The sequence below is a fragment of the Oncorhynchus mykiss genome, chromosome 16 (genome assembly GCF_013265735.2).
Source record: "Oncorhynchus mykiss isolate Arlee chromosome 16, USDA_OmykA_1.1, whole genome shotgun sequence".
Taxonomy (NCBI): domain Eukaryota; kingdom Metazoa; phylum Chordata; class Actinopteri; order Salmoniformes; family Salmonidae; genus Oncorhynchus; species Oncorhynchus mykiss.
This window is the reverse complement of record NC_048580.1, coordinates 49,911,108-49,923,133: the sequence shown is the minus strand read 5'-3', so window position 1 is coordinate 49,923,133 and position 12,026 is coordinate 49,911,108.

Sequence of the window (12,026 nt, the reverse complement as noted above, 5' to 3'; positions counted from 1 at the left end):
TGGGGAAGTCAGGGAGAAATTATTCAAGCTATTGCATGTGTGGTAATAATAGTCCTCTAACAGCCCTGAGTAAGAGATCTGGGAGTAATCAGATTTTGATGACTGATAATTAATCTACTAGTGACCCATCCATCTTCACCCATTAACGGGTTTGCTCCCGAGGTCACAGCTTCAATAGCTCATTACTAACATTGCCTAATGTGCCAAAGGCACCACGCAATTGGTGAAACAATCCATTTATTTAGCTGTGCGATTGTATCATTGCCTTTGCATTGGTTCTTCTCACACCACTGATCTCTGTGTGAGGTGAGTGAGGATATTTCCAATGCTACCGATACCTACTAAACCTGCATTCTTTCATAAGCCGAAAGAGGGTCGCCTCTGGTCATTGAAATTACCCCTAGACAAACCGTTTTGGCTCCTGGTCAGGCTAGGTAATGTGAGTGGATTTGTTCTAATAGGTGCAGATTGACTGAGAAGTAGCTGGGCCCAGCATAGATCTGTGTTCGGTTGTGCTTGCCTTGTTTTATTGAGCATGTTTACTGTGTCCATGGTACAGTCTGCTGGGCAGAGGTGAGCTATTGTTCCTGCAGTGAGTTCTTAGCTTACCTCTCTTGGACCTTGTTTCTGTATTTCTTCAGTATGCTATTGTAACAATGACAATCAGATGTTCATCAGTAATGCCTGACCTGTGTCTATAAATCCCTGTCTGTCATGTGAACTGATGGAGACGGGGGAGAGAGAATACAGACATGTTATACATAGCTCCTGTGTGCTACCTCTGTCTGCCCTTAACTATCCTATAGTTGTCGTTCCACTCTCCAACGCCTCTAAGCGGCAGGTTACACTATTTCTGTTTTAAAGGCTACTGTTGTTGACTAACCACATTCTCTTCTTGAATCTCTGGTATCTGGTGAAGTTGGATTGTAATGCTACTGCAGGGTTTTTGTGGACCCCATAACTACACCTGAAGAGCTGTGGTGGCTGGTCTGGGGGGACCTCTGTGGAAATGGGTATTTTATTACCACCATTCTGTACATCAGTGGCAGGATGGAGGGCCAGGCGACAAATGCAATCGTTCTCGCTGGTTTCCTGAAAATACCAAAGGAACAATTAATTGATGAATTTGCTATTCATGCCCAGGTCTCTGTGTTTCTTTGTAAGAGGAAAGGATTGGGATGGTCACCTGCATTGACATGAATTGCATCTGGAGTTTTAGTGCCTGTATCAGAAAAATATGATACCCCTGAAATTAAATGTCACCATGTTTACGGCGAAATCAATACTTGCCACAAACTGTTATTGACCTCTGTCTAGCCCACCTAGTCCTGCCCTGAATCACAACATGTTAAAGCTATTACTTCTCTGTAGAGCCACAGCAGGACATGTTAGAGGGTCATGTCATTCCACACTATCATGCTCCATGCCGTAGAATAGCAGCACGTGGGAAGACATGCAGTATGTCACGCGATCCAATCCAATATTGCAGCCAGCATACCTGCTACCGCCTTGTTAGAACTGTAAGGAGGAGTGGAGAAATAGAAAGCTTGAATCTTTCCCATCTGTGTCATGCAAGTTAGCCATTTGTGAGTCAGCATGCTTGTTAGGGTTTAATCAGTCAATTAGACCAGGGGATGATGAATATGGCAGGATTGGCAGAACTAGAGCTAACACAGAACTTGGCCGACCGACCATTGATCAACCCCTATTAATTACAGTAAGTGGGCTGTGAGTTGAGACCATTTTGTATGATGAAGACAAAACAATTTAATCCAAACTAATATGGGTAGCCAAGTGTTCATGTAATCATCCGTTCAAATACAAGCATGATCTTTTCAGGAGTTGAAATCAGTGTAAGAAATCAATTTCTTGAAAATTGACAATCGATCATCTTGGGTCATGTAGGCTATTGAGCATTGATCAAGCCTTTCTATATGAAGTTCCCTACATTTCATAAATATTCTAATAATACTTCACACTGTTTCCTACAGAAATAAGTACAGTGTAATACGTTTTACACGAGTAGAATATCAGGGAGCTTTAGGATAAGCAGCACCTGTACAAATGGAGCAGCATGCCATGCGGTGTAATTAATTCCCCAGCTCTTTTAATATATATAGATTATGGAATCACAAAGAGACTAGACAGGTGAGCCAAACAGTGCCTGATGAGTGTTTACAGTATATCAGTCCTGTACCCCTGGGGTTATGACATCCATTTGCACAGCGACAGCTCGTCTGGAAAGTTGAATTAGTATTTAAAGGTTCGATGCAGCCCTTTTTAAAAATCTCAATAACAAATAATTTTTGGATAACAATTTAGTATCGAATTGCTATTGTTTTATTAAAATGGTTAAAAAATATATTTAAAAAAAATAGCTTCTTAGCAAAGAGCAATTTCTCAAGCAAGAATTTTGCTAGGACTCTGGAGTGGTTTGAGTAGGGAGGGTAAAACTGAATTTGAGCTGTTATTGGCAGAGAAGTTTGGAATTCTCTTTCTTATTGGCCTATTAACTAATTTACCGCATGGTGATGTCACCATGGAAGGCCAAAACTCCCTCCCACAAAAATAGGCCAAAATTTCAGGTAGTCTTTTTAAACAGCTTTTACACTAAAAGGGCATGATCATTTTCACAATTTCACAGTTTTATTCCAACCTCATAGTGTGGAAATATATATAAAACACAGTAAAATCTCGTTTTTGACTGCACTGAGCCTTGGCAAGACTATCTGCCTCTTCTAGAGGGAAATCTATATCATTGTCAGAACATACTGTACATGTCACCAAATGTGTTGTAGTTTACTGTAGATGATGACAGAGTTAGCAAACAGATGTGATTTCTTCTGTTGAGGTGAGCTACACTGAAACGGCAGGAATGGATAGTCTTTATCATTATACAACGTCATAGGATATCACGAAAGAAACAATTTACTGGATGTGTGTTACTACTGTAGATCTGTATTTTCAATGGACAAAGATTACTTGGATAATTAGGGACTGAGCTATACTGCTATAAAAAAAAAATGGAAATGTGTAAAAACTGGAAATAAAATGTGAGTCTGATTTCCTCCAGTAAACTCCTTTTGGCACAGAGTTCCCTTTCCGCAGAGAATGAGTCATGAATCTTGAACAATAATAAGCAGGAGATGGGGAAATAAGTGTAAAAGCATTTTATCTCAGTGGCTTGGACGAACTCCAACCTCATCAGAGGAGCACATTTATTTTGGACTCCGAATTCATTCCCTTTAATTTCACGCTGAATGCCCTGATAGCAGCCAGAAGAGGAAATGTAACGTTGAATGTTCTGCCAGGAGTTACTAGCAGAGAGAATGAACGTGCCATACACAAAGAAGAGAGAATAAAAAGTTCATTTCAGAGGTTATGTAAATTAGAACAATTATATACTTTGTTTGGATTCATTTACTTCACTTTGGTGACTTATATGTTTTTGTTTGTCCTCTCTCTCTCTCTGAGAGTTGTTTTCCTCTGCTTTAGAAGGGGAATAACAGATATTTGCTCTGTCTACTGTGTCAGATATGATATTGGAAGTTTGATGTTCCACTTTTGTGTTCCATTAATATTCCTCTGTGTTGTCCAGCCTGTTGATGCCTCCATGCTGTTTGGTCTTAATAACCAATTCACAGAGAGAGTGGAGATTCTCTTCATTCCAGCTAGCCGCCTGGAGGATAGTTGAATTATTCTATATCAATTCCTCTTTGAGCTGGAAATCACTGTTGGCATTGCCCATTCTACTCCAGATTTTCCCTGGTTGTTTTTGCTGTCTGTTGTCGATTCCTACTAATCATCCAACAGACACCATGGGTTTTGCCCATGGGAGTATTCACATTAGATATTTTCATTGTATATGTTTTATTGAACCTTTATTTAACTATGCAAGTATATTACATTATCTTCTTTTGTTTGCATACTAATGTATAGTCTTATAGTGTAAATGCCCAATCCAAATCACGTCCTAGTTCATTGCAACAGCCCAAGTAACACCAACACACATATTTGTCTGTCTCTCACAATACGTCCCTTTTAAGACCCCTCGCAGTCAGTAGCTGCTGTTGATTAAACGTCTTTGGACCACAATGCTTCTGTTTACACTTACTTCACGGCTGTCTTTCATCACCCCAGCAATTTGGTGGATTGTCACAAGTAGACTTGTATACAATATTCAAACGTTATTTTGTTGTTGTGTGCAATAGTTGTAGATGTACAGTACATCCGTAAAGTTGCTTTTGCTTTGGATGTTGTTGTTTTTTTTAGAATGTCCTTCATTTTTGAGTTGACAGACTAAAACAAAAGTCAAAGTATGGAGCGCTTTCTGCCACCTTTGTATTTACTTTCTTATTTGTGTGCAGCAGAATAATACCTAAAGGAGAATGAATGAGACATTGATTTAGACCCTCTAGAGTAATAGTTTGTTTTTACTGGAGTGAGAGTGGGAGCAGCCCAGCCCATAACCCTGGCTAACAATCCATTCTTATCAATAGACATTATACTTTATATAAATCTCTCTTCTGAAATCAATGGACACAAAATATCATCATCATTTCCTGCCCATTCCCTATGCAGCACAAGCTCAAACTGCAGGGAGAATATCACAGTGAAAACAGGTTTATCTGTGTGGGCCTCTGGCTTTCAAACATCAGCTGAGAGCAGTGGTAACTGTTGCTGAAAGCCATGAAATGGGGGCAAATCGGCTCAAATCAGCATGATCATCCAAGTGTTTCAGGTTGTGTAATGTCACTATAGAGGTTTAACCGTTTCAATCAACATACTGTCCACTCTAACCACTGAAATGTTACAACCAAATGAAATGTACGATTTGGTTCATTCACCAAATAATAAAGAACCACGCAAAATACCGGAGTAAAATATTAAAGTGCAAAGCATGTCTGGCAACTTAGTGGGAGGCTTTTGGAATAATGTAGCTGTAGATGGATGGCTTGTTGGATTTTACCGAGCATGCTGCAGGTATTGCTCACATGCTGAGGTCATCAATCATCCCTGTCTCTGTTGTAGAACATAAGGTCATCGTTTGCCAACTCTGCTTGTACGCTGTTGACATGGATCCAAAGGTAAACTGCCTGTCACGAACATGTGAAGATGGATAGTGCTGGTGTGTGTGTTCGTCTGCGCATGTTTGTGTCAAATCAAAATATAGACTAAATTTAGCGTGAGTATGTCAGTCCTCCGTCTGCCTTTCATGTTAAGTTTTACCATAGTAATGAGGGAGCGGTTAGCTAACAGTGACCTTGTTGCCCTGTGTGGAGAGTGACACATCCAGGTACTGTACTGACAGAAAAACAGATGTATCCATGTTTTCCTATCCTAACTGTTCTCACAATAGGTTATCACAAAGGGGACTTCATGCTATCATTTTCTGGACAAGTTACATAGATGAGGTCAAAATATGGAGGGAAAAGATAAACATTTGACTCCATAGCCATGGTGAAATTTCAAAGGGATCATAATTACTTGAGTTCAATAACTCAAGCTGTTCCGAAGGTGATTGTACCTTCGTGAAATGTTTTATAGATATTGAAGTTTCCAGTTAATCTATTGACCATGGTGATTAATGTTCACACTCTCTGACGATAGATGGCCTTATAACTAAGATCTAATGACTACTTATTAGCTGCAATTAGCCATTAAATGATCATGCATTAATCACATCTATTTGCAATGTTTAAGTCCAGGACCACATGCATATGAAGTCATTAGCAGTGTAAAAGGCATTTTGAAGTGCCAACCCCTGCAGAATGTATGCTCAAGAAAATCATTATAGTCTCAAAGGTGATTGGAACAAAGCCCATGGCTTCAGTAGAACTGAGGCATGGACTCATTCTGCATGTTGAGCTCCATGTCAACAACCTGTCAGGTCTGCCACATCTCTCAAGACAAAGCCAATAAGCTGCTTGAGGTTAAAATAGGCTGATCTTATGTATGTTCCATAGCAACGGATTGGAAAAACCTAGCTTACAGATGCTGTAGGAGACGCATGTACAGCCAGAGACAGGCTGGCACTCACACATACATGCAAACACACACACACACACACACACACACATACATACACAAACACACACACAGATTGTAAATCAAGAATATGCAACAACGAGAGTGAAATAACTCTAGATCATATTGTGTAAACTGGAGAGATGTCCTCACTATCCACTGCAGAGGGAACTTAATGTTGGTTACATAGGGTATGTTGACAGATTATGATAGATTCAATTTAACAAACACAGTACAGGCCAACATCAAACAAACTAGTTACATGCACAAATTAATACATTTTCTGATGTCATTGAAATACATCATTGTTAAAAATAGCATATAATATACAGTAATCATCTATTGACATAAAAAAAATGTCTTTCTGATGGACCAAAAGACCACTGCAAACTTTTTCATAATGATATTCCGAGGAGATCTGCTGCTAGATTCACACATTTAATTTAAGTTACAAGTTCTGTATAATCCATTTCTCAGCTTTGACATACTGTCAGACCTCTATATACTGCAGTAGCTTCAACTGTTCAAATACTCGCTAGTCTTCTCTTATCTATCACCTCTGTGAGTACAGCAGAGAGAGAGAGAGGGGAGCAAAGACAAAGTGGTCATAACATGTGGAACCTGCTAGAAGGATTTACAGGAAGTGACTAGATTTTACCGGTAGTTCAGATTTAGTTGAATTTAAAATGTTGAATTCTACCTGTTTCCCCATAGTATCAAGAAATGTATCTTTCAGGGAAAAGTCATGACTTTTAATATTTATTATACTCTATCTGTGATCATACACAGCCGCATGGTTAACTCACTGATTTACAAAACCATCCTGTTCAAAATAGATTGCGATTCTGATGACTTTAAGAATAGGAAGCGGGGGATCTACCTTTTAACTGTACCAGGAGAGGTGGCATGATGAGAAGAATTATCACTTGGGATTAGGGTTCAGACAAGCTTTACCTTTACCGTGATGTATCTCTTGGCTGAGGGCTGAGGCCTGAGAACAGACATATAACATCCTTTATCTCCCTTCCCGTTTCTCATTGACCTAGGTTGAAGATAACAAAGGTTAAGCCAAGAGGATTCTAATTCTAATTCTCATAACTCCATGCCACAACAAGTCCCGATATGGCTCTGAGACCAGATATGGCTCTGGGACCAGATATGGATCTGGGACCAGCTATACTAGTTAGCAACTGCGTTGGTTCCACGAATCTGTTTATTTTCGAAGCTTCCACATGGAATCATAACTTGTCCTGCCATCTTCAACCTAACCATTGACCACAGACACCTGTCAGGAACCTTTCTGTGGATTCTCCTGAGAGTTCTAAAGGGAATCTTTTGATATCGTTGACATTTGCTTCACTTGTCCAGAGGCATCTTTTGTGTTTTATTTCTCAAATTGTTTGTGGTTTGTCCCGTGGTGATATTTTATCTCCCGTGCCCCTCCTCTCACAGCTGGTCCTTTCTGTCACCTTGCTGCTCTCGCAGGCTTGACTGATGGGCTATTGAGCCGGGACAGACGGACGCCCGGTGAAGGATTGCCCCTGCCATGCGCTGACACAAACCCATTCAGCCCAGGGAAATGATAGATGTTAAATCTAATTTTAAATACCCCCAACTAAATTTCTGTCGACAGATGATCCAGCCGGCGATGGGGACACAGCTGTGGGATTCAGATAAGGTTTACAGTCACCTGTGCCTCCACAAACCCTTACTTAAGAACTAAGGGGCCACGAATGATCAATGTTACACAAAGAGGAGGCATGGGAGAGACAGGGAAAAGTGGTCAGGTTGGTGAATTAGCCGATCAGGGTAAAGAGATAAGCGTGGCTGCTACCAATGTAGGATCTTCATTTGATCACCTTCTTGCAGGAGAACTTTCCTGAAATGCAGGAAATGTAAACCTGTAGTGTATTTAAGGTTTAAAAAGGCTTCTGAAGTTTGTAATTTCCACTTAGAAATGACAGACTTTATTTTCCTTACAAAAAACGTATCAATCCCTACAAAAAATGTCCATTAATTATAATCTATATGAATAATTCACATTTCCTGTTGCTGCAGGATTATATTCCTGCTGTAGCAAACTGGCTCAAATGTAGATCCTACATCTATATAGTATTGTGCTCCACATGACCTCCAAGGACATTGACTATTCAATTCAGAATATATGTGTTGTTTTTGATTCACACTTTTCCCTGAGAGTGTGCAGCTAAGCAAAGGGCCTGCATGCATAGCCAATGGGCTTAGGTCTAATAGTCTCTCAGGTAAGTGTAAAGAAGGGCAGTCTCAAGGCTCTGTAATGCATGGCTGATGATGATTCATGGCTCAGTGAGTATGCTGATTAATGCCAGGTAGCGTTACTGGATGATCTCTGTTTTATAAGGCTGTTGCATGGCAACCCTCCCTCACACAGCCAGAGGGAGAGCAAGAGAGTCAAGGCAAAGAGTCAAAGACATGCAGGGAATGAAGTAGCTCTCGGTTGGAAAAGGGATATTTCCATCATACTGGTTTGATAAGCAGAAGGTCGAAAATCATCACACAATTGTTCATAGAGGCATTTTTGTTGTGCAATAGCGATCAGCATTCACTAACAAACCCTGATTAAAATACCCCCAGGAGATATGTGATGCCCCTTTTCTTGTCTTGCTCGGCATCTGGAGATGTTCATAATCTATACCTTCTCTATATGGAGTATTGAACCGGCCTAGCACGAAGACTCCTAATATACCAGTTAACCAGTCCCTGCAGCCCTTAAATCGATAGTCTCTAAATTGTTGATCAGCGCCTTGGCCCAGGCTTGGTAAATTGATTTCAGGAGAATCCTTGTGGGCTGCTGTCTCAACAAAGGCAGATAAGCTCATGCATGTGAATGAGCAGGAGCAGTGTTTTCCACTGTGCATGAACAATGAGGCATCAACACTTTCACTTTTCATGCTTTTGCCGTGTGCTTCGCTACTGTCAGAATCACTTGACTCAGTATGTCACACTCAACACGCAGTGCGCTGCTGCTCTGAAAGAAACCCCTTTCTATTGTAATCTGCCTGAAATTGTTACACTGTTTTTCAGGTGTTAGTATCATTATGTTGTATGCATGTATTGAAAGAGAAAACACAAGGGTGTGTCTGTGTGTGTTCTTGCGTGCATCCTTGCATGCGTGTGTGTGAGAGAGAGAAAGATAGAAAGAGTTAGAGAGAGAGAGAGAGAGAGAGAGAGAGGTGTGGGTTGGCTCATTCTGCTTAGAATCTTACAGGAAATAAATCAATTCATCCTCAACCACATCTTTAATTTAAAAGCATCCAAAAAGTACAGTAATTAAGAGCAGAGAGAACTTCGAATCAATTCATTATGTTTTAAAGTTTGGGGGGAACAAAACAAAATGTATCTAATGAAGTTTAGAATGTTATTTCCACCCACTACTGCAATTTATCACATTTAGGGAACGTGTCAAGAGTAATTGGAACCAAAGTAATTGTTTGCCATAGCTCTAAGGAGAATGGACTTTGACTGCCTTGTTGGGAGGCTGGCCATCTCTATCCCTCTATCCCTTTCTGCATTGATTCTCAAGACGAGGTACTTTTGAGAATTGTTTTGTGTTCATCAACATTTCACATGGAATTAATAATGGCAGAGATTAGTATGCATTTGAAATGTAGCTACAGAGCTTAGAAGGCCCAGAAACATCCATTACGAAGCTCTTTCATTTAGCTTGACTCTCTCTGTTCTTCCAACTCGTGTTTCTCTGTCAGACAAGTGACATGACCTGAATACATAATGACAACACATATACATACTTGTATGTTGGCCTAGCTGCAGTGAGCTAGAAATATACAGTATTTCCCTGGGCAATAGGAGAAGTCTAGCGGTTGCTGCAGATGACCTTGAAATCAGCAGTCATATTAACTATGGAAACGCTGAATGGAAACAGAAAGAGAGGAAGAAAGAATAAGAGGGGATCCATGGAATTAAAGACCAGTTTGTGCTCACTGTGATGCCAATCCAGGCATCTTGTCCATGTCAAGCCCTTAAGCCAACTTTCTTTTCTGAAGGCCAACTGATTTTTAAGAGAGATAAATGAACAGAGGGCTTATCAGTGTAACACATGTCCAATAGTCGAGTGTGGGTAATTACACTGGGCCCTGTGTTCCCATCATTCCCCTCTCCTCCTGCAAAGCTGCCACTATGTACACACTCAGAGGGGTTAGGCTACCCAGCAGATAGCTCTGCAGAGGGGGGTATGTTTTATATGAGACTGCAGAGGCTGGTCCAATCCACTAAACCCATTTTCAGCTCATGCCCTGCCATTATGGTTGTTGTTTATAATTTTCTGTGAATAGCACTGACTACGAATCTTACAGTGAGGGCTGGTGTTCTTTGGAGGGTTTTGTCTGACACAAGGTTCCCCTATTATCATTCTGGCATTGTGAAGACAGGACACTAACAATTTCACATATTCAGGTGCGTCACTAATGCCAATTCCACCAGGGATAAATGTGTCATGTTGTGTTGCGAATCATCTTCTCAAAAAATGTCTGCTGAACTACTCCTGAATGCTTCCAGTCGTCCACGATTGCATGACTACCGTACCTTGGTATCTCTGTTCATACTGTATGCTCATCCAATAAGGCTTTCCTGCAGAGGGCAATATGATTTCTTCACTGCTGGTGTCTTGAGGTGGAATTTGTATTGTGCCGATGACAATACCAGCAAGGAGAAAGTGAAAGGACAAAGCAAATGGGTGCTTAAAGTGTAATTCAATTTAGTGACCATAGCAACCTCATCTTCCATGTACAAGTGACTTAATTTAATGGTCACCTGGTCACCCAACGTTCACCTACAAGAGCCGGCTCTTAGAGCTGACTCATTCGCGAACAACCCATCACTACTCTGGAAGCAACGTCAGCACAAGAAGTGTTCATAAATCGGTTTACATGGCCAATCAGCTGCATGCAAGCCTAAGATCACCATGCACAATGCCAAGCGTTGGCTGGAGTGGTGTAAAGCTCGCGGCCATTGGACTGTAGCAATGGAAACACGTTCTCTAGAGTGATGAATCATGCTTCGCCAACTGGCAGTCCGACGGACGAATCTGGGTTTGGCGGATGCCAGGAGAACGCTACCTGCCCCAATGCATAGTGCCAACTGTAAAGTTTGGTGGAGGAATAATAATGGTCTGAGGCTGTTTTTCATGGTTCAGGCAAGGCCCCTTAGTTCCACTGAAGGGAAATCTTAACGCTACAGCATACAAGACATTCTAGACAATTGTACTTCCAACTTTGTGGCAACAAAGTGACAATGCCTCTATGCACAAAGCGAGGTCCATACAGAAATGGTTTGTTGAGTTCGATGTGGAACAACTTGACTGGCCTGCGCAGAGCCCTGACCTCAACCCCATCGAACACCTTTGGGATGAATTGGAATGCTGACTGCGAGCCAGGCTTCATCGCCCAACATCAATGTTCGACCTCACTAATGCTCTTGTGGCTGAATGGAAGCAAGGTACCGCAACAATGTTCCAATATCTAGTGGAAAGCCTTCCCAGAAGATTGGAGGCTGTTATAGCAGCGAAAGGGGGGACAACTCCATACTAATGCCTGTGATTTTGGAGTGAGATGTTCGACGAGCAGGTGTCCACATACTTTTGGTAATGTAATGTACTTCCTTGGGAAGGGATTACGATCTACTGATGTACAGTTAATAGTTTTTTGTTTGTTGATACCACACTGAACAAAAATATAAACGTAACATGTATAGTGGTGGTCCCATGTTTCATGAGCTGAAATAAAAGATCCCAGAAATGTTCCATATGCACAAAAAGCTAATTTCTCTCAAATGTTGTGCACACATTTGTTTACATGCCTGTTAATAAGATAATCCATCGGACAGGTGTGGCATATCAAGAAGATGATTAAACAGCACTATCATTACAAAGGTGCACCTTGTGCTGGGGACAATAAAAGGCCTGTCTAAAATGTGCCGGTTTGTCACACAACACAAATGCCACA